Here is a 23,052-nt window from a genome sequence, read left to right on the forward strand (position 1 = left end):
TTCTATTATGTGGCAATTTTCAGCCGTTCAGCAGAATGTTGAACGGCTGTTTGTTTGTTGTGTTTCAGCTGGAAAAAACTTGCTTTTCTGCCTTCAAACCAAAAACTGTTAGCTAATATTGTTAAAGGATTTCTTTAACAACTTGAATTCTTGTTGAATGAAATTGTTGGCTAATTTAAAGCGAAATATCTTCACCATCGTCCAGTGTTTTTAGGAAAGGTTCTTATCGAATAGAAAAGGATGTCTGTAAGGTCGAAAAGTTCAACTGTATTCTTAGTAGTGGTTCTTATATTTCTGGGACAGAGTTCTACTAAAAATGAGTTGAAATTTACTATCTGGATTGTTTTACCTAGTCCAAATGGAGTATCTGTTCACCCTTTATTTTATATTTCTGAGATTTGAAAGCACTGAGAACGTTTGATGTAGGTAAAAGCCCAGATATTGACAGAATTACAAATATTAAGTTTAAAAAAAATTGCACCTTTTTTTATTTATTTATTTATTAATACAAAATACGGTAAGCTTTCAAGATTTTCGCACTAAATATAATAAAGAGAAGTTATGACAATGCTGACACCATAATATACAGATACAAATCTATAAAAAATAACTACAACAAACACAGACAAATAATATTATAAATGATTTTAAATGATTTAGTGTGAAAATGAGTTTGTGCTAGTTTTGTATTGAATTTATTTATATCTTCTGTTAGAAAATTTTTCAGGTGGACGGTCATTCCATGGCTTCCACACCCTGCTGTAAAATGAATGTTGGTCTATTTTCCTTTTTGAAAGTAAGGGGTACAATTTATGTGAGTGATAACGGGTCCTTTTAGTGTCATGAAATGTGAAGAACTATGATGTACTTATATTATCAATGCCTTTTATTATACGAAATGTATTAATAATGTCTGACCTATCCCTTCGGAATTATAAACTTAGCATTCCTAGCCTGTGCAGTTTATTTTTATACGCCAAATGTTTCAAATATGGTACAAGCTTAGTTGCTCTTATCTGCATTTTTTCAATCCTTGCTCTTTTTTTCATTCAATGGATACCATATTGACGAACTGTATTCAAGTATAGGTTGAACTGTTGATTTATAAATGGCAATGAATGATTAGAGATTAAACTTACGAAAATTGTGTCTGAAAGATATTAGCAGATAGTTTGCCTTACGAGTAATTTCAGAGATATGCCTGTCAAACCAAAGCTTAGAATCAAAATGAATCCCAAGGTCACGAACATTTTCAAAAGGTAAAATTGAATGTCCAGCAAGATGATAATGGTAACTTTGTTCTTCTTTGCAAAAACAATGGACGATCCTACACTTATTTTCGCTGACAAACTTGGAGTTCACAGTACACCAATTTTCCACTGCATTCCAGTCTTTTTGAAGCAATGAGGCTTCATCTGAATTTGTCAAGGAACGGTAAAGCTTTACATCATCTATAAACGTTTCAACTGTGGAATGGTGGACAACAAGAGGCAAGTCGTTGATTAAAAGGCGGTTATCTTTTAGTATTTGACCAGGCGAACAACTAATTGAATTTAAGCCGGATTAACTCTGTACCTGTTCGGAATAGATAACAAGTGAAATACTTTTAAACTTGCAATTTACGCTTCTTAGATAAATTTATATGTGATTATGGCTTAAGGATTATTTATGGATTGTGGCATTGAGTTAGTATTAAGCACTACTATCACCTGAGTCGTGCGCTGAAAAACTTGGATTACTTGCAAATACTTGCAAATTACTGGATTATTTGCTCCACTCAAAGATAAGTTATTATTTATTCTTACTGCATTAATTTAGCCAGTGCCGATCATTTCATAATTGTGCTTACCGAGAATTTTTCTCTGGATATATCTTTTTCGCTTAATTGTTTTTGGACTGATGCTGAGTAATGAGATTTTTTCCCGTATGGAGACGTTCTTTGCGCTAGGAAACTTTTATATAGCAATTGCTTCCCAAATGAACCTATACCTCGTTGTTCGGGACCCAGTGCTAAAAATAGTTCATTTACAGACATTTTCGCTACTCTTTCTCGCTGCTCTGCAGAAAATATTGATATTCCAGAGTTCGTGATCAAATCCCCCTCTGAAGTCCACAGTATACCGGCGTCAGCTTATTCCATCCTTACCGCCAAAGTCAGCTAGTGCCTTGATCAGCTAAAATCGCTTTCTCACCTCAATAGTCCAGTAACATCTATATATAGTACTTTGGTCTCAAATAGCAAGGCTACCAATCGCAAACCATCGTACGCTGTCGTTCTTAAATATCCGTCTTCGGAAAGAAGAGATCACGTTTCTCGCAAGGAAAAGCTTGATTCTTTCGCCAGACATGACGAAATTATGTCGGTAAAGTCCGATCCAATTCGGAAAAGATGGGTTGCTGTCACGCGGGATAAAGTTTCCACCAATTCTCGTGCCGTTTCTGCTGTTTCGAGCTATCCAATTATTCTTGCTAAAGTAATCCATCGCAAACCTCTTCGGATAATTAGGGGACTTTCCGATAGTGTTTCTAGCAGTATACTCATCACCGCTATTCCTGGTCTTGTTGAGGCCATTCAGATCGGCCCTTCTCATACATTCTGTTAGAGTTCGTTGATTCCGCAGCACTAAAATCTGCCATTTCCACAGGTCTGCGCTTGGATTACGAGTCTTTTGAAACATCAGAATACAAAGAACTACCCAGACGGTGTCTTAGATGCCAAAGTATCCATCATTCGTTAGCTCACTGCCCATGTGCCCCGAATGAGGTGAAGTGCTCTAAATTTTCTGGATGCCATTCCAATACTAAAGACAGTCCTTGCTTAGAGGCTCCGAAATGTGCCAACCACGGCGAATCTCATGTTTCCTTTAGTATGAATTGTCCAGTGATCAAACGCGCTCTGAACTCTGCTCCAAAATGAACCAAGCCACTATTTTAAGTTTTGTTTCTCTCAATATTAATGGCAAAAAAGACAAAGACTTGTTAATTAACGATTTACTAGTCCATGACACAGTATTCTTGCAAGGACATCATTCTTTTGACCCAATTAAACGTTTCTAGCCTAAAGCGATCTTCTGTCCATAATTTTTTTTTGCAAGAGGCCAAGAAAACTAGAGGCTGCCCTTCCGGTGGTCTAGCAGTTTTCTTCCGTTCCCCATCAAACTCCTCTGTGACTCATTGTGATGATAATATCTTAGTGATTCAATGTGACAGTACTGCCTTTATAAACGTTTATTTACCTTGCGGTCGACGTTCTATAGCATCGCTCACATTTTTGGCTAAATTTTTCTTCAGTTTCAAGTCTCTACTCGTAAGTCTACCAAAATGAGTTAAGCATATGGTTCGAAAGAACCCAACGACGTCTATTGATTGGTCAATTCGAAATGGGCTTATCCTTAATTCTTATTGAGTCATAAATTGTTTCAAAAAGGCATAAAAAAGAGTGAGTCCCTCATCTTCTAAGTAACGAACAATTTAAGAATTTGGATATTGCCAGTGAATTCCGATCGAAAAGTAATTTAAGAATCACTCTTTAAAGTTTCACGTTTCTTAAGTACTGACTTATGAGAAAGATTTTTCATTGTGCGTTTTTATTTTCATGTCGCTCTCTTGTAATATTCAGAAAAGTGGACTTAGAACCTTTTGCAAAACGTCGCGGAAATGCTTTAGATGCGCAACAAAGCTCTTGCGCCATTACCATACATTTCTTTAGAACAACACATAGAAAAATTCGCAGATCTGACAAAGAGTATTTTTTCACAGGTCCAAAAGTCCTCCCATCTACTTATACATCCCATTTCTATTTGTGAGTTCGAACTTGCCGATTTCATATTTTTGCGTTTTATATTGAGGTAGGAGAATGACACCACACGGCTCCTCTCTTAGTAGTGACATAGACAAGAGAATTAACTTTTCTACCAGGAGGTAAAATTTTTCTGTTTGATGCTAATCAGGACTCTTTGAAAAGCTGATGAATGTATACTACAACATACTTTTTGTAAGAAAAATTCGTTCTTGAGATTTACCATTTTCAAGAATTCATAGGGCTAGCAAGTTCTTTATAGTGGTACACATCAGAACAAAAAAGAATAAATGACTAATGAAAAAACAAGACAAATCCCATTTGTTGCAAAACGCTGAAGGAAAGAAGTCGGCCCCGGAGCAATTCATTACCTCCCCCCATTCCAATCCCAACTTAAAGAAAAGGTTACATACGTTGTACCATTTTGAACCAGTGTCGCTCAAGGATTTTCAAATTATATGACTGCAAACTCTTTAAAAAAAAAGAGATAAAATGTTATCCTTCTTTGAACAGAAATGGTGAAAGAACTTTCAATTGGATTATTAGGGGGCTCATAGTGGACTAATGGCCCTTCAAATATCACCCTTTCCCCATTTTCTTGTTAGTTTTGGTGAAAAGCAGCTATGCTCACCTTGTGTGAAGAGGAATCATGCAAGGATTTTAAATCTATATTAAATAAAAAAAAACAAACAAGTTTTTGTAACGGAAAGTAAAGAGTGACATTAACACTTAAAACAAACAGAAATTACTCCGTACATGAAAGTGGCTTTTCCTCCTCAACGCCTCGCTCTTTACGCTAAAGTTGGACCCTTTCTCTTAACTCTACTTTTTAAAACAGTAAGAAAATGTAAATGTATATTTAAAATCAGCATTAAAATGCGATTCTTTTGATGTAACTATTGGTATCAAAATTCTATTTTTTAGAGTTTCGGTTACTATTCAGCCGGGTCGCTCCTTACTACAGTTCGTTACCACGAACTGTTTGATTATCGGAGGCATAAGAGGGACTATTGCTCCTTCAACACCCGAACGCTCTCCTATCACCAACTTCTCAGCAGAATGATAAGCTAGCTGGAAGTATTCGAATGAAATTACGCAAGGATTTTCAATTGGTACGATGGGAACGAAAGTAGGGGAGGGATCCTAAATAACGTTACACCTATCCATCGCCAACCTTGGGCAGAAAGGTAGACAGGTTAACCATTTTATTAAACCCAAATCATGCAAGGATTTATAATATGCAATGTTGGAGAATCAAAGTACAGCAATTATTCGCGAAGAACACTCCACCGATCCTTCACCAGCTTTTTAGTGGAAATGAAACGCACGTTGGACCTTATTTAAATGGGAATTCTGCAAGGATTATCATTCTACATAGGTCAATACACAAACCGGACCTACTGGATATTAGATATCGCTCAAATTTTTCCCAGTAAAAACATTAGCAGAAGGGTGGTCATACTGTACCTTGATTGAACCGAAATAACATAAGGATGTTCAATCGGTTGTATCGAAACGGGCCGATGCCTTACAACATCCCGGATATGCAAAGGATACAAAGAGAAAAAATTTCTAACTTATAAAAAAGAGGGTGATTTACGAACTGAGCAAAAAAAAAACTTGCTACATCAAACTTAAAACTTTATCAACGAGGGTTGACGTGGGCTACGATCTCAAATATTACAATCCTAAAATTTATCGTTTCAATTTACAATGCTTTTTTCCATTTTTAATTTCTAGTACGCAAGTATTAATTTCAGAATTGGACAATCATATTCGAACCTGGCAACTATTGCCCGTTTTACGTTTGTTTCCTCTTTAATTTACCCCAACTCCTCAAAAAAATATCTTCACTTCATTTTTACAAAAAAAAAAACATTTATAGTTGTATCAAACAATAAACCAGTCTTATCAAACAACAAAAAACAAGTAAAATGATAAGTCAATTCTAGCATTGACAATAAAAACAACTTTAAATGCATGAAAATCAATAAAGCGGAATTTTCAAATAAAAAGTGAGTAAAAAGTGCCACAAAATGAAACGAAACTTTTTATTTCAGAAAAGCTCGTAAGAAAGGCATAAAAATACAATAATTTATTGTCTAAAATCTGCAACGGGTCATTTCTTTCCTGACTTCTTTATGCCGCTCCCACCTGAAAAAAATAATCACACAATTAACATTCATTCTAAGAATGAAGCCACGCAAAAGTACAAGTCAAGATAACAATCATCACAAAGGTGATGGCTAAAAGCGTGTTTTATTTTTTGGAATCATTCCAATGTAACATAATATAGTTCTCACATACCTTGTTTTATTAAGATAAACAAAAAATGCTAGTTTTTCAACTGAAAGAAAAGGAGCAACATTAAAACTTAAAACGAACGGAAATTATTACGTATATGAGATGGGTGACCTCTGCTCAATACCTTGCTCTTTAAGCAAAAGTTCCACAAACGTTCTTCAACAAAGATTCCTGAATCACAAAGGAGGTTTAATTGGAATTAAAAGGCCTTTCAAAAGTACTAAAAACACTTCTGCGTCAAGAGCGAGGTATTAAGGATGGGGCGACAACACCCATACACGAAATATTTTCTGCTCGTTTTAAGTTTTGATGTTGCTCCTTACTTTCATTTAAAAAAACTTGTTGGGTCAAGTCATCCTCAAAGACATAGCCATTTTATTTTTCGACTATGCTGAAAAAAGTGACTATCTCAAAATTTTGATCGGGTGACTCTAGGGAAAAAATTAGCGTGGGAAAGGGGCTAGCTCCCCTTCAATACTTTTTATCACTTAAAAAGGGAACTGGAACTTTCTATTTCAATTCAATGAGCCTTTCCCGATCTTTCCTGGTTCTATACGATCACCCCTGAAAAAAAAATACATATCCGTGTTCTTTCTTCTGGCAAAAAATGCAATTTCACATTTTTGCACATACAAGTTGAAACCTCTACAGCAGAGTTATCTGGTATACTGAACCTAATGGTGTGATTTTCATTAAGATCCATTGATGTTTTGGGGGTGTTTCCCTTTTTTCTAAAAATAGGGCAAATTTTCTCAGGCTCGTCACTTACGGTGAGTACCATTAAATTTGATTGATTTTACATATTCTGAACAAGCATCAAAATTTGATTCTTTTGATGTATCTATTGTCATTAAGTCTCTGTTTTTTAGAGCTTCAGTCACTAATGAGCTGCATCACTCCTTACTTACAGTTTGCAATCACGAACTGTTTCAAATTCAGTTGTTCTATTAGGGAAAATTCCTTAGCTGTCCAATATAATCAACATGACAATATCTATCCGGGGTGATCAGTTTTTGTTAATAGGGCAGGTTCAGATGCGGTTTTAGGGGGGGGGCAGAGGGAATTAAAATTTCAAATAAATAATCTAATGGTTATAACCATTTTGTATTTTTTTTTATATAAAGTAGAGGATGCAGTTGACAGTCTAGTATAATCGAAATGAATCCAAAATTTTCATTTTTCCCAAATTTTCATCACCATTCCTTGAATATAAAAGTAAGCAGACCAAATTTAATTAATATTCATGTTTTTTTTTCATGATATTTTGTATTGAAACCTGTTCGTATTTTACACGATGTCGAGGTAATTAATAATTTTACAGAGGCTAAAATATGAAAACGTCAGATTTAAATAAATGAAAAATCGGGCTATTAAATCCATTAAAACTTGACCTGAACATTTTCGAGAGACAAGGGGGGGGGCACTAATCAAGATTTTACCCCGAGTGCAAGAGAGGCCAGAACCATCACTCGTCAGGTTCTTCTTTTGCATAGTTAATAAGATGCGATGAGAAATTGGAATGATAGTTCCTCTAAGTGCCAAGGACGCGAAACTCCTGGCCTAATCTTAGGTCAATTCACACCTAAAAACCACAATTTTTGCTTTGCTTGTTTAAAAAACTATGCGACTTTTAGGCCAGTACCACATTTTCCCCAGTGCTGCCGCGTTGAACCGTGAAATAAATAGGCAAATAGGCTTTTAATCGTAATTAAAAAAAAAACAAAAAAAAAAACAAGTTCTTTTAAATGAAAGTAAAAAGCGACGTTAAAACTTAAAACGAACAGAAATTACTCCTTATATGAAAGGGGCTTTTCCTCCTCAACGCCCCGCTCTTTACGCTAAAGTTTGAATCTTTCTCTTATCTCTACTTCTTAAAACAGTAAAAAACTTAAGCGTAAAGAGCGAGGCGTTGAGGAGGAAAAGCCCCTTTCATATACGGAGTAATTTCTGTTCGTTTTAAGTTTTAATACCGCTTCTTAATTTCATTTAAAAAAAACTTATTTTCTTTATTTAATTTCTGGACGTTTTTTAATTAATGCATGTTTTGATCTTGGCTCTCCACACATGAATAATTAAAACGAAATTTGAATATTAATTTTTTTGGCTAAATGGCTTTCTCGTAGTTTTAATCGGAAGATTTTGAGAAAAAAGGAGAGAGGGAGGAGGCCTAGCTGCCCTCCAATTTTTTGATTACTTAAAAAGGGAACTAGAACTGTTAATTTTTTACGAACATTTTCATTAGTAATAAATATACGTAATTTACGAATTAACTAACATAACAAACTTCTATATTCGTATGTTTTATTGCGTATATGAGGGAGTTCACCCCTCGTCGATACCTCACTCCTTACACTAAAGCAAAATTCTGTCCCAATTCCTTAAGAATGACCCTTGAATAACCAAGACCGTAGAATAAATAGTTGAAATTACTAAAAATACTTTAGCGTAAGAGCGAGGTATTACGAGGAGGTAAACCTCCCATATGCGCAATAATTTCTGCTCGTTTTAAGTTTTAGTGCTGCTCCTCACTTTCAGTAGAAAACAAGAGCTAAGAGCTCATATGGCACTTGCGACGAGGCAAGAAGAGCTAAGAGCCAAGAGATCATATGGTATGAGCTCTAACAAAATTTTATGAATCAATAGATTGATTTAAAAGGAAAACAAGAGGCTTAATGCCGGTCAGGATTTAAAATAAGAGCTCTGAGTCACGATGTCCTTCTAAATATCAAAATTCATTAAGATCCAATCACCCACTCGTATGTTATAAATACCTAATTTTTCCTCTCCCTTTAGCCTCCCAGATGGTCAAATCTGGGAAAACGACTTTATCAAGTCAATTTGTGCAGCTCCCTGACACGCCTACCAATTTTCGTCCTGCTAGCACGTCCAGAAGCACCAAACTCGCCAAATCACTGAACCCCTCCCCCTAACGCCCCCAAAGAGAGCAAATACAGTACGGTTCCGTCAATCACGTATCAAGGACATTTGCTTATTCTATCCACCAAGCTTCATCCCGATTCCTCCACTCCAAGAGTTTTTTAAAATTTCCCCCTCCAACCCCCCAATGTCAAAAGATCTGGTCGGGATTTGAAATAATTGCTCTGAGACATGAATTCCTTCTAAATATCAAATTTCATTAAGATTCGATCACCTATTCGTGAAATAAAACAAGCGCAAACCAGAAAATCGCTAATTTCAAGTAGAAAGATATATTATTTTCAAAATACTTTTTTTCACAACCATTCCCTATGGAAAAACCATTCCTAGTAAGACTTGGGCTTTTGTTTTGTTGTAGTTCACAAGGAAATCGTCCAATAAATGTTCGTCTTTGTGATCTCATTGGAAAGTCGACCCAATAGCAACCCATTCACGAGAAAAAAAACACACAAATTAAAATATTTTTTTTTCAGTTTGCTGACATCCAATTACTGGCCGAAGAGGAACTGGCCATACTCAAAGAAGCCTCATATACAGCAGTCATCAGTCGACTGGTCATTCACGGGATTGACATAGACACAACTTTGGAAGATCTAGAAGCACCACCCCTAAGCGAAGAAGACGTGGAATCGGACACATAGACCAAAAATGAACCACTGTATATTAATCACAAAAAAATGAAATCATTTCTAAAATTTTAACTGGCATAAAAAAACTGATCTTTTTATAATTGTTTGAATAAATTGGAATTCGTTTTATATATGTTGTTCTATATTTATTTAAAAAACCTAGTCTGAGGTTTCTTTAACACTTTTTTGAAAAAATATAGAATATAAACCTGATCCCGCTGCCAGCGGGGCTCATGGAGCTTCGCTCTATAGATAATGTTACCTGTAAGCAAGCCCACTTCACGCATTTTTAGTTTCATTGAAGGGGGATTTTAGAAAGGTAAAAAATAAATGCGCTTCTCTAATAATAATAGAGAAACATTATGCGATCATCAGAATCTTGCTATATGCAGTAATACACACTTTAGAAAACTTGTGACGAAACTAAACATTTACCCTAAGCTGAAATAAACTAACGAAAGAGGGGAGGGGGTAGTGTCAGATAAACCACCCTGATGTTTGGAAAGATTAATAAAATAATTTGTTACTTAGGCCATGTAACATACCAAACAGTCGAGCTGTTAGCTGAATGTACGATCTGACCAAACCGGTTTCATAGCCACAAGGACAAATGACGGGAGACAGAATGCATTGGACTTGTATGATTTGCGCCAAATATGTGTACATCAGGGGGGTGGGGGTAAGGTTAGGTTTTTAACCCATTTCTGAGATATATTCTCTTCCCCCCCTAATTTGCAAATATATAGCCCAAATTATACTATTGTATAAACTAAAGTATTATATTTACATCATATTTTGGTGTATTTCATTATGATTAACGTAGCTACACTTCTTGAGTGTGTTAGGTATAATACATAAGTACCAGTAATTTTCTTTCAAAAGGCCACAGACTAATAGAACCAATTTTCGTTGTTTTTTAAGTTAATCCCCCCCCCCTAAAAAACGAACCAAGAGCCTGTGTATGTACCTGCAGTCCTTTGAGTCTGCAGGGCTATCGAAATATTCAACACCCGAATTTAGAATACTGTCAAAAATGATTACCTTGCCCTTTTGAATTATCGATACCGTTCTTTATAGGTAGGAATTTTTTCATACATTTCAGTTACAATTTTATCCTTATCTTTTGACATAGATTCTTTAAATGACCTGCTCATCAAATTCATGGAAACGTTTTGAATACGTATTTAAATTGCGCATTTGAAAAGGCGGCCTTTGAAACAGATGAGCAATAACTGGGCTCCACGTTGTCTGAGCCCAAAGGACATGGGACCTAATTAAAAGTCAATAGCTAAGTTCATGAATGTAAAATCATCATTGATGACTGTCACAGTATAAAAATATTTTCCCTTTACTGTGCTGACTGCATAGATGACTGGAACAGTTACATCCGCAGGACTTTGCTTCTTAGGGAATTCCAATTTCGTCAGCAATAGTTACAGCTTAGGGGTATAAGCCTAGAGAAGGAAACATGTTAAGAAAACATTTCATAATACGCACAATAGCTGTAGCTAACATCTTTTGCATGGATCCCCCCTATACTTTACCGCCAACCCACCTTCCCCTAAAAAGCAAATATATAGTCCAAATTATATAAAACCAATTCATTCTGTCAACTATCACTTGTTTTCCGGTTCTTCTTTTAAATAGTTAATTCAATTAATAAGTACAAGGTATGAAACAAGAGAGACGCATTGGGAGAATAGATGGGAAATATATAATTTCGACTTTATATTTACATATTAAGGAGGGAGGGGTAAAATATACCCCTCCCTGCAATGCAAAATCTGTTTGCTACAATTGTTATGCATATTGTATTCTTATCATGCTTCCTTCTCAAACATGTTTCCTTCTTAACTCGTAAGTTAAAAAATAATTCATTTTTCTAATCTTTCAGAATTAACCCTCGCCCCCACTCCCCCAAAGAGAGCGGATCCGTCCCGGTTATGTCAATCACGTATCCAGGACTTGTGCTTATTTTTCCCACCAAGTTTCTTCCCGATTCCTCCACTCTAAGCGTTTTCAAAATTTTAGATCCCCCCTCAATTCCCCCCAATGTCACCGGATCCAGTCAGGATTAAAAATAAGAGCTCTGAGACACGATATCCTTCCAAATTTCATTGAAATCCGATCCCTCCTTCGTAAGTTACAAGTACCTATACTTTTTTATTTTTCAGAATTAACCCTAGCCCCCCCCCCAACTCCCCAAAACAGAGAAGATCCGTTCCGGTTATGTCAATTATGTATCTAGGACTTGTGCTTATTTTTCCCACCAAGTTTCATCCCGATCCCTCCACTCTTAGTGTTTTCCAAGTTTTAGGTTTCACCCTCCCAACTCCCAGCCCCCGTCACCAGATCCGGTCGGGATTTAAAATAAGAGCTCTAAGACACGATATCCTTCTAAACATCAAATTTCATTGAGATCCGATCACCCGTTCGTAAGCTGAAAATACCTCATTTTTTCTAATTTTTAAGAATTACTCCCCCCCCCCAACTACCCCAAAGAGAGCGAATCAGTTCCGATTATGTCAATCATGTATCTGGGACTTGCGCTTATTTTCCCCATCAAGTTTCATCCCGATCCCTCCACTCTAAGTGTTTTCCAAGATTTTAGGTTCCCCCCTCCAACTCCCCCCAACGTCATCAGATCCGGTCGGGATTTAAAATAAGAGCTCTGAGACACAATATCATTCCAAACATCAAATTTCATTAAGATCCAATTACCCGCTCATAAGTTAAAATACTTCATTTTTTCTATTTTTTGCGAATTAACCGGCCCCCCACTCCCCCCATATGGCCAAATCGGGAAAACGACTATTTCTAATTTAATCTGGTCCGGTCCCTGATGCGCTTGCCAAATTTCATCGTCCTAGCTTATCTGGAAGTGCCTAAAGTAGCAAAACCGGGATCGACAGACCGACAGAATTGGCGATTGCTATATGTCACTTGGTTAATACCAAGTGCCATAAAAACTTTATGTATATTTTTTCATTGTTTTTTTTTTAAATAATTCTAAAAAATCCTGCGCCCCCTTCATTAAAAGTCTTTTCCCCCATGAGAATTTTTTTCATGGAAAGATTCTCCCATGTAACTCCCCCCCCACCTCAACTCTCCCTCCCAAACCAAAAAAAAAACTGAAAACGTCCGTACACTTCCCAGTAACCATTACTATATGTAAACACAGGTCAAATTTTGTAACTTGCAACCCCTCCCACGGGGATTGCATGGGGGTAAGTCGACCTCAAAGACATAGTTATGAGGTTTTTCGACTATGGTGAATAAAATGGCTATCTCACAATTTTGATCCGGTGACTTTGGGGAAAAAAATGAGCGTGGTAGGGGCCCTAGGTGCCCTCCATTTTTTTGGTCACTTAAAAAAGGCACTAGAGCGTTTAATTTCCGTTAGAATGAGACCTCTCGTGACATTCTAGGACCACTGGGTCGATACGATCACTCCTGGAAAAAAAGCAAAAAAACAAATTAACACGCATCTGTGACTTGTCCTCTGGCAAAAAAAAAAAAAATGCAAAAATTCCACATTTTAGAGATAGGAGCTTGAAACTTCTACAATAAGGTTCTCTGATACGCTGAATCTGATGGTGTGACTTTCGTTAAGATTGTATCGCTTTTAGGGGGTGTTTCTCCCAAATTTTCTAAAATGAGGTAAATTTTCTCAGGCTCGTAACTTTTGATAGGTAAGACTAATCTTGATGAAAGTTATATATTTAAAATCAGCATTACAATGCGATTTTTTTCATGTAGCTATTGGTATCAAAATTCCATTTTTCAGTTTCGGTTACTGTTGAGCCGAGTCACTCCTTATTACATTTCGTTACCACGAACTGTTTGAAAATTCAAACATAAACGGTCTGTTGTTCGCCAAATTTCCAGATGCTGATTTTTATGAAGACAAAGAAGGATTGATGATACTACTTTGAACTCAAAGGGATCAAAAGACTGCATTTTAGTCCACATACCCTCATACAAATTCTGGCACTGGAACAAAAGACTACTGAATCTTCAAATGAAAGGTCTACTTTCTTAATTTGTTTAGTGACATTTTTTAAAGCTGAATTTTCTTTACCACGTTTATTTTCTTCAATATGGTACCCGATACTGCCAAAACCACATAGCTGTATGTGGGGGTTTTCTCCCTTCAGAATCGAATTTCTGATAGTTCCCAATTTTTAACTTAATCAATTCAAATAAATCTAATAATCCCTGTCCTAGGTACTTTAATATAATTTTTAAGTTAGGACACAAGACTTTATTTTTCTCATGTTTGTGCATGAGAGAGGAAAATCATTCAGACTAATCTTAAAGAGACCCCTCTGACTGCTTGATATCAGGAGATTGAAAAAACAAAGCCAAATCAAATATCACATATTAAAATGTTCAAAGTAACTTGCACAGAGAACAAAAAGTGAACTTTCTTTTTGGGCAAAAGAATTAAAGCATAACATTCTTTATAATGAATTTCGAATCTAAGCTTTTTACGATGAATTTGAAAATACTGATGAATTTGAAAATAAGCGTTTTAGTCACCTACGGTTTTGCCAGCCATAACTGCAACAAATATTTTTAGTGAATTAATCTTGAACCTTGAATATTGCTAGACACCATTGTCTTGGAAAAACACAGAGGTTGCCATCCGAAAGAATTTTCACATTACAACTGACCGATTTAAGGTAAACGTTAATAAAACCAGAATCATGACCAACTTTTAAGATGTCCAGAAAAAGATCATTTTTTCCCAAAAAAGCCCATTAAAAACTCGTTGACATTAGGAGATTAGGTACATCGGAAGAATACTTATGGTCATGGCTCCACCGATAAAAAGCTTTAGGAGGCAAAGGAAATGTGATTTTAAAGACGAAATCCAGTTATGATGCAATTGTCTGCTCTGAACTTCAATATGGATGTGATATGCGACCTCCAAAAGCTATGGATGTCCATACCCTCAGTGTATTAAATCAATCCCATCTGACAAAACTCCTCAGCGTCAATCATAAAGAAGGTGTCAGAAATGTTGAGTGTTGACAATGCTCCTACCGAAGTTGGCACTCAACTTTCCGTCAAACCATAGCACTAGGGATAGTTGTTTGCGTCCTGAAAAAAGCACAGGTAAAACAGCCAATACAGCTAGTTGAAACGTCTTCGTACTCTTCTAAATCGAGAATAGAGCTCCCAGTTCTGCATCTATAGAAAAAGGTCTGCACATTATGATCTGAAGGAGGAGGCATTCAACTGGAAGACTTTGTGTTACTTCGTATCACCATTTACGGACAACTTTTCCATTGAAGGGCAAAAAAGTTGTGCACAAATAATTCTTTTTCTACTTTCATTGCAAAAAGTGTTAGCTAACATTGTTACTTCAGAATTGGACAGCAGAAAAACACCTAATACCCCTTAAAGGCAGCTGTAGAATCAGGGCACAGCGAACACGTGACTTCGACCCGAACATTAGTAAAACAGTATTCATTCTTAACTGAAAATACAGCACTATTCTTTCCTTTTCCTTTTCCTTCTCCACTTTTCCTCTTTAGTTGCATATATCATTAATTTACTACTAAACAATAGCTGTCACAAAGCTTTACAACATAAATTTGAAATCAAGATTTTTTTTTTTGGCTTCTGATTGAACAGAAATGCAGTTGCAAATGCAAAAATAGAAATACACTAAGAAATGCAGTGGAATAAAAAAAGACTGATGTAAGATCACGACACATAATAGACACTTTTCCGAGGGTGTGCATAATATAAACTGGTGGGTGAAATGTGGCACAATGACTTCACTTTGACGAACCCTGCATTAGACGATTTAGATATATTACCTTATGATATCAGAGCCTTTGATTTTTAGATATAATATAAAACTCTTAATTCTAGGAAGAAAACGGTAATCATAGAAGTTATAAGAAAAGAGAATCTTACCTAAGGCCCCTTTAGCTGCTTTTGCTGCAAGTTCTTTCATTGCCTTTTGTTCTTCTTGCTGCTTCTTCTTGAAAGCCAAGTCTTGCTGCAAGGAAAAACATATATAATAGCCTACAGTAAAGACTCCAGAATGCAGGAAACACTTCAAATAAATGAAAAGTTATGAATTCTTCAAATACTAGACTTCTTTAATACCGAACTTCTGAGAGGAAATGAAATTAGGTTTATTTTCTAAAAAAAAGGAGCTTTAAAGAAGGCCAAGGGAATTTCAACACATACAGGATAGAAAAAGAAACACAGGTTAAAACGAAAAAAAAAACAAAAACAAACAACACGCTACACAAAGGAATTACTGCATCTTTCATTTGTAAAAGTGAGATTTTCCTGAAGTAAAAGTTAATTGATGTCCTTTTAGTTAGTCTTGTATAATATCTAGTTTTTAACTTGTCTTTATCACAGTAGAAGAATGTTTACATTCTTACAGGGGAATAATATACAAACAAAACCATGTGCACTGACGAAAAATTCAGATTGGAAATTGCCTCAATTTGCGAGCCACAGACATTATTCCTATATTCCGTGATTTTTCCCATATTGCATAGACCTGGAGTGTACATTAAAATTATGATTTACCCGAATATATAAATCTTATTGCTGTGTTTAAACACTATTCTTTTCAATTCCCCAAGGAATTGAAATATTCCCCAATTATCATATAAGCGTTGCCATACCACAATTTCAGAAAATATTTTTGGATGGAACCGAGAAACATTTTTCGGGCAGTCCGAAAGTGAAAAAGAACAGGAATGCTTCTTAGATCCCCTTCCCAGTCATCAACTTCTGTGAAGCATACAGTAAAAACCAAACGGCTGAAAAAGAAAAAGAACAACCCAAGCAACTAAGAATAAAAAATTTAAGATCGTATCTCAGCCTACAACACCAAAACAAAGACCAAGATGTTCACCAAACTCACAGCCAAATGTTGAAGAAAACATAACAACAACAGATCCTATTTCAATCTTGATAAGGGAAACTAATGGAGAACCATTTAAACAAGAAGATATTCTAAATTTGAGGAGATTAATATTTTCAGCTGCAAATGCTAATTCCGATCTGTGTCTCCTTAGGTTAGGTATGGCTGAAATTTATTTTCACAATGAAAATCTTGCAAACATTTTGATTCAAAAATCTAACACGTTATCCTTTGCAGGTACTCCAGTCAAAAGTAAAATCATAATAAAAACGGCCGATGTATGGACTTGACCTCAATCTTTCTAATGAAGAAATGCGTCATGACAGCTAGTAGAACCAGCAAATGTAACTAGACTTAGACAAAAGAAGGACGGTGATCTAGTGGACAGTAAATCTGTTCTGATAAGCAGCCGAAATGAGATAAAATTTGTTTTTGCATCTGTACGGCCAAAAAGTTTGGTACAAAAGCTACAAACAAAAACTGTTCCAGTGCACTATTTGTCTGATGCATGACTATACCAAATATATCTGCAAGCAAACGATTCCTGAATGTCCACAATGTGGAGGAATGGGTCACAATCAAGATGCTTGCACAGCACGAGAACCATACCGCAAGAATTGTAAAATATACGGACACTCTTACCTGCAAAGCAAATTTGTCTTTCGTATCAGAAAAAGGCTGTTATAGTAAGCTTGTCAGACCAAATGAGACTCCCGTACTCTGTGGTAACAACAAGAATTCCCAATTCAGACTTCGCTCAAAGACTGACAACGACACCAGATCGCTCCACATCCCCCCCGAAAGATAGTGTGAGTCAACCTCACAATAGACATTTGGAAAGCAGCAGAGCCCCTCGCCAAACACAGCAAATATATGACATTACATCTCTACCATCAACACAAAAAAGAAACACAGTCTCCTCAGCACAGACTACAGGCAGCCTCAGAATCAAGAGAGTTGGAAAAAAATTGCAACATATTTAACAGTTAACCATTTAATTCAATCCAGTGAAGAAACCCAGCAAGTGAAGGCAATTATAACTAGGAAAGCTATCACAACACTTCTTGTCCCAACCATTTCGCTTTCTGCAACTGTTGAATTTCAGCTCCTGAAAAGTGCCATAGCCATTCCCATATCGTCCCAAAAAGGTATACGGAAGAGGCTGATGGAAAAGATTTAGCAGACCTAAAGAAAGTTAGCAAAGGGAAAAAAGCACCTCGCACCCAAACAAGTCAAAAATAGCAAGTAGATAAAGAAAGGGAAGACGATCTCCTCTCCTTTGCAAGCGACAGTGATACAATTGGTATGGCAAATCTAGAAGGAAATGATGGACCTTAAAACCTTGAGAATCCTCCAATGGAAGGTCGATTTCCTTAAATTCAACTAAGCTTCTAGATTTAACAAATTGGCTAATCAAATATAATGCCGATATTGTATGTCTAGAAGAAACAAATCTACAAGAGCTAAAAAAAATTATATTCCCTGGTTTTAAAATATATGAAAAAAATAGGTCTTCCGACCGCAAAGGTGGAGGTGTCACTTTACTTGTTAAAAAAAAATGAATCCCACATTGCAGAGCCAATCAAACCATATGATCACGATTTGTAGTGGTTGGGGTCATTCTTCACCTAAAAAAATAGTGACCAACCTAAAATATGTTTCATTTACAATCCCAATGCAAGAAATCCAATTTTTAATGTTTTATGCGAACAGCTAACTGGGCAAAAAACGATTAGGTTATATGTGGTGATTTGAATGTCCAGAGTCCCCGGTGGAACTATGTAAATCAGTCAAACACTGCAGGCAAGTGTATTGAAAAAGTAATTCCAGAGGTCTCAGATGCTTCAGTCCTTACACCATTTCATCTAAACACCTGTTATAATATAAGGAACAGAAGCTTTTCAATAGTTAACCTACAGATAGGATCAGCATATCTAAATCCACATAAAACACCTACAGACAGACCATTCTGCAATTCTGACCACAATAAATGACATGAGCTGTGAAACTGTGCAGCCTATCTTTAGATTTAATTATAAGAAAGTTGACTGGCAAACGTTCAAACATATGTTAATTAATATAAGTTAAGAAGCGGTTCTTAAAGCTCCAGAGGTAGAACAAAAAGCCGAAATCCTAACACGTGTCCTAAAAAAAGCTGCTTTAGACTCCATTCCAAGATCTTCAAACCAGTCTACACCACGCCAATCTAAAAAGACAAACGAAGTATGGTGGAATGGTGATTGCAAAAAGGCCGTCGATGAAAAACGCAAACTTAGGAACAGGTTCCAGAAATTTCCAAGCAGGAGATCAGAGAAAAGCTTGGTTCTCTATCTAAGATTGGCATATCAGTGGCATTCCAGCCTATTCTTGCCACAGAGACTGCAAAGTCTATCAACCCACAGCTTACTCAAAATTATTCAATCGCACCAAGAGATGCAACTAGAAACCGCTATCCTTATAGGAAGCTTCCTCCTGCTCTGGTTCCAATTTTCAAAGAGCCTGAAATAAATCGGGCCTACTTTAAAATAACAAACTTAGTAGTAATACTGAGACAAGAAGAATACAGATGGAAGCAACACAGTGGTCGAAATTGTAGGCTTTGCAACTTGACTGAAGAAACTTGGCAACACCTTCTCTTTGAATGCACTGCAAGTTCTATTAGATTTATAAACTGCATACTCTATCTCAAAATTTTGAACTTCCACTAGGTATTAACCTGATTGTGGATGTTTCTTTACCAGTTTCCGTTGAAGAGAAGTCTTACAGAGAGGCAATGTGTGTGTTGATAAATTTAGATGTGCTTTGTGAGTCTTCTCTTTGTATACTTGTGCAGAACAGAGCTTGCAGGAAGCAGGAAGGAAGAGTCGTATCGGTACCAGTCGGCCTTTAGGCCTTAAACTGCTGGGGACGGGCAGCTTGCTTTCCACCAGTCAATCAAAAATTGTATATGCATTTAACTGTAACTGAAGTTATATTATGTTGTTTGTTTTTTTAATTGCTTTATGGCTGTGATTTTGTGAATATAAAGAAATGTAGTTAGAACCCGAAAGGAGCCCGTTTAGGGTTTTAGATGCTTTTTTGAGAAGAAGAATGTAACAATAAGAGTTGGAATGTAGGAATTTCTGTCTGAGGTCAATGGCAATTTTATATCGTCTCATTTTCGATGAATTTAAATGAAACTGATTTAAACCATCCTCATAAACAGTGAAAGAAGAACCCAGCCTGATTTGCAAAAGTTTTTTTTATTCAAGAACATCTTAAATTGAGTATAATTAAGTTATACTAATTAATTTTGACAAAAAAATTTCTTGTGAAATTTATCACGATTTATCAGCAGCCATCCCAACTAATCGTGCACCAAACCATGTTGTGGACCACATTGTGGTGTTTTTTTGTGGATTGTGAAGTCCTCGCTTTGCAAGAGTGCAGACAGTCTGGTATTATAATATCATTTTTGCTAGTATTAAAGCTTATTCCAGTAGGCAATGCACAGGACATGACCCAAATAAGTCCCCCAGACCTTACCCCAAGTACTACCGAAAACATTCAACCTCTTAGCTGGTCAAGCTCAATTTCTCAAACGGGTCAATGACCAATACAATGGTGTAGGTGGGGGTATTTGTCACTATCCATGATAAAAATGAAATAGAACTTCAAGAGGTCCTACCAAGGAGCTCCAAGAAAAGAAAAAACCTCCCCAACCAGAAATAATTCTCCTCCCCATGATCCAACTCTTTTTTCACAAAACCTTGGAATATACTTAAAAATTTCTCCTGAAACCCCCTTTGAGATAATAAGATAGCTCTATTAAAGGTTGCCACCTTCTAATTGTTAAAATCAATGTTCTCTTTAAACATTAACATTGATGGATCTATATTACTATATTACTAATATAGATCTATATGGATCTATATTACTATATTCAAAATCTCTTCTTAACATCCCAATAAAATCTGTTCTCTGGATCCCAGCTCAACTAGTGGTGTACAACATCCCTCCAGAAATACCTATTCAGGACCTAAAGGAAGACCTCTCTGACAGAAGACAATCCCAGTTGATGATATCACCCAACTGGGTAAACCAGATGACAATGGCAAAAGTCAAGCAATTCTTTCTTATTCAAAATCAGAGAAGAAAAAAAATATCCCGGACCAGATATACTCTTTAGACGTACTCTTTGGACAAATGAAACCCCACAAGCCCTACAAGCCAAAACTCATCCAGTGCCAAAAATTTTTAAAACTAGGACACACAAAAAACAAATGGAGTTAAATATTACAAGCATGTAATAACTGTAAAAGCTCCCACCCCATTGGAATGACAAATTGTAAAAATGATCAGCCAAAACGTATAAACTGCAAAGACCCCATGATTCTACCAATAAAACTTTATGCCCTCCATATAAATAACTAGCACTATCACTCCAAATAACAACAGAAAAAGCCATACCTTACCCATTTGCATCAATGGAAGCAAATGCAGCTCAATCAAACCAGACCAAACAATCCATAAAACCACCCAACACTTTCACTGACAGAACACCCAATCTACCCAAAGCATCAAGCCCCCCCCCCAAAGAATCCTTCCTCAAAATACCCCAGCTCACATTCCTATCATAGAGAATCACCAAGGACGAGCCAACTAGCCTCTGCAACTAACGATAGAAGATTAGTCTGGCCACCCCTCCCAAGCAGAAACGAATCAGAAGCATTACCACGAATCAATCCCCTAATCAACAAAAAGATGAAAATCCAAACGAACTAACGCATAATATATGCCTCTTTATGCTAAACTCTATTGCAGTCCAGGCTATGAACCTACAACAGCCACAGAGAGCAAAAATCATAAATGAATTGGCAAACTTGTACCTACCTAATCACATGCTTATCCAAGCAAAAAAAAAAAAAAATCTTGCTCTACTCATAGCAAAGCTAAACATTGATACACAGCAATATGAAAACTAAAACAACAAAGCAGCATATCTCAATACTTCAGTGGGATGTAAGATCACTTTCAGAAAATAAGTTAAATGAACATGATATCTTTTATGAATAAGAATTCCATTGATATCGGCTGCCTTCATGAGACTCATTTGACTAAAAACCAACAAAGTCTCCAGGATACACTATCCTGGGAAAGGAAAATTTTTCAGAAAGAAAAGGAGGTGGTATGCTTTAATGATAGATAATAACATTAAATTTTGTGGTAATAATTTTCCAGATTTTCAAAATGATGTTGATGCAATTGGAATCAATGTTTGGCTAAATAATACCAAAACTTACATATTAAGTTCTTATAACCCCAGTGGCCAGACTACAGATGCCATGGACTTCTTCAGTTATATAATTAATTGTAATTTGTTAAAAAACCTGATTATACGAAGGGATTTTAATGCCCACAGCCTTCTGTGGGGAGATAAGCCAGCAAAAAAAGCTGGTAAGCTTATTGAAAGTTAGATATCAAATAATACTGAATTAGTAGTTGCTACCCCTCCAAATCTAAATACATATTTTAACCCCAGAAGTGGCAAATTCTCAACAATTGACCTACTAATTGTGTCAATAAATATTTTGGACAAAATGTATATAAAGAAAATTGATAACCTTTGCTCTGACGATTTCACCATAGTTTCCTCGTTAAAATGAACCAGCTAAAATTCTGCCACATAACCCTAAATATATCAAGAATAAAGCAAATTGTACTATGTTTAAAAATAAGTTTAATGACAAAATTTAAGACTCAACCAGGAATCACATACCTCACTTGTAACAGCTGACACACATACTGAAGTTATGATACTTATATATCATGCTATCCCCAAAACAACACCCAGGAAAACAATCCCTAAACGCATTCCTAAAGCATGGTGGACAAAAGAATGCCAAATTAACTGGAGAACAAAAAACGCAGCTAGGAGAACATACCTAAAAAAACATCTCCGGCTACATATTTAAGTAATTTACAAGCAGAAGCTAATCTCAAGAAAACAATAATAAATGCTAAATACAATTGCTGGAATAATTTTGCAAATAGTCTTTCCAGAGGAACATGTAAGCCAATTATACATAAACTTATAAGTAAATTCTGTGGAAAGAAAAACATCCCCCAAGCAACTCCAGTATGAACTATATGGTAATATCCATTATGGCAATTATATTGAAAAGGCAAAATTATTTGCAACCATTTTCTAAAAAAAGCGAAAATCAAATAATAAAAGTATACCACTCAAATCTTGATAAATCCAATTTACCGGCCACGCCTAGGATCAGAGTATATAAACCGTCCATTCTCAATACATGAACTGAACAATGCAATACAACATATTAGGGCCAATGCTACAAGTAACTATGATAATATACACCCTACATGGATAAAGAATCTTGCCCCTTTGTACAAACAGGAACCCCTTAAACTGCTATAACCAAGCATGGGCCACATCCACATTCCCCAATGTTTGGAAATGTTCATTTTTTCAACCA

The 23,052-nt window shown here is 36.1% G+C and overlaps 1 long non-coding RNA gene across 1 annotated transcript in view; it reads right to left on the minus strand.

Annotated features, from left to right (window-relative positions):
* Window positions 1-5,836: 5,836 nt before the first annotated feature.
* LOC136034917 (uncharacterized) overlaps window positions 5,837-23,052 on the minus strand; it is a 29,301-nt gene continuing 12,085 nt past the window's right edge. Inside the window, exons 3-4 of the long non-coding RNA XR_010619290.1 lie at window positions 15,601-15,685; window positions 5,837-5,953 (exon numbers count right to left, since the gene is read on the minus strand). This is a non-coding gene — a long non-coding RNA (uncharacterized LOC136034917). The remainder of the gene's footprint in view (window positions 5,954-15,600; window positions 15,686-23,052) is intronic.

The sequence above is a fragment of the Artemia franciscana genome, chromosome 13 (genome assembly GCF_032884065.1).
Source record: "Artemia franciscana chromosome 13, ASM3288406v1, whole genome shotgun sequence".
Lineage (NCBI taxonomy): Eukaryota > Metazoa > Arthropoda > Branchiopoda > Anostraca > Artemiidae > Artemia > Artemia franciscana.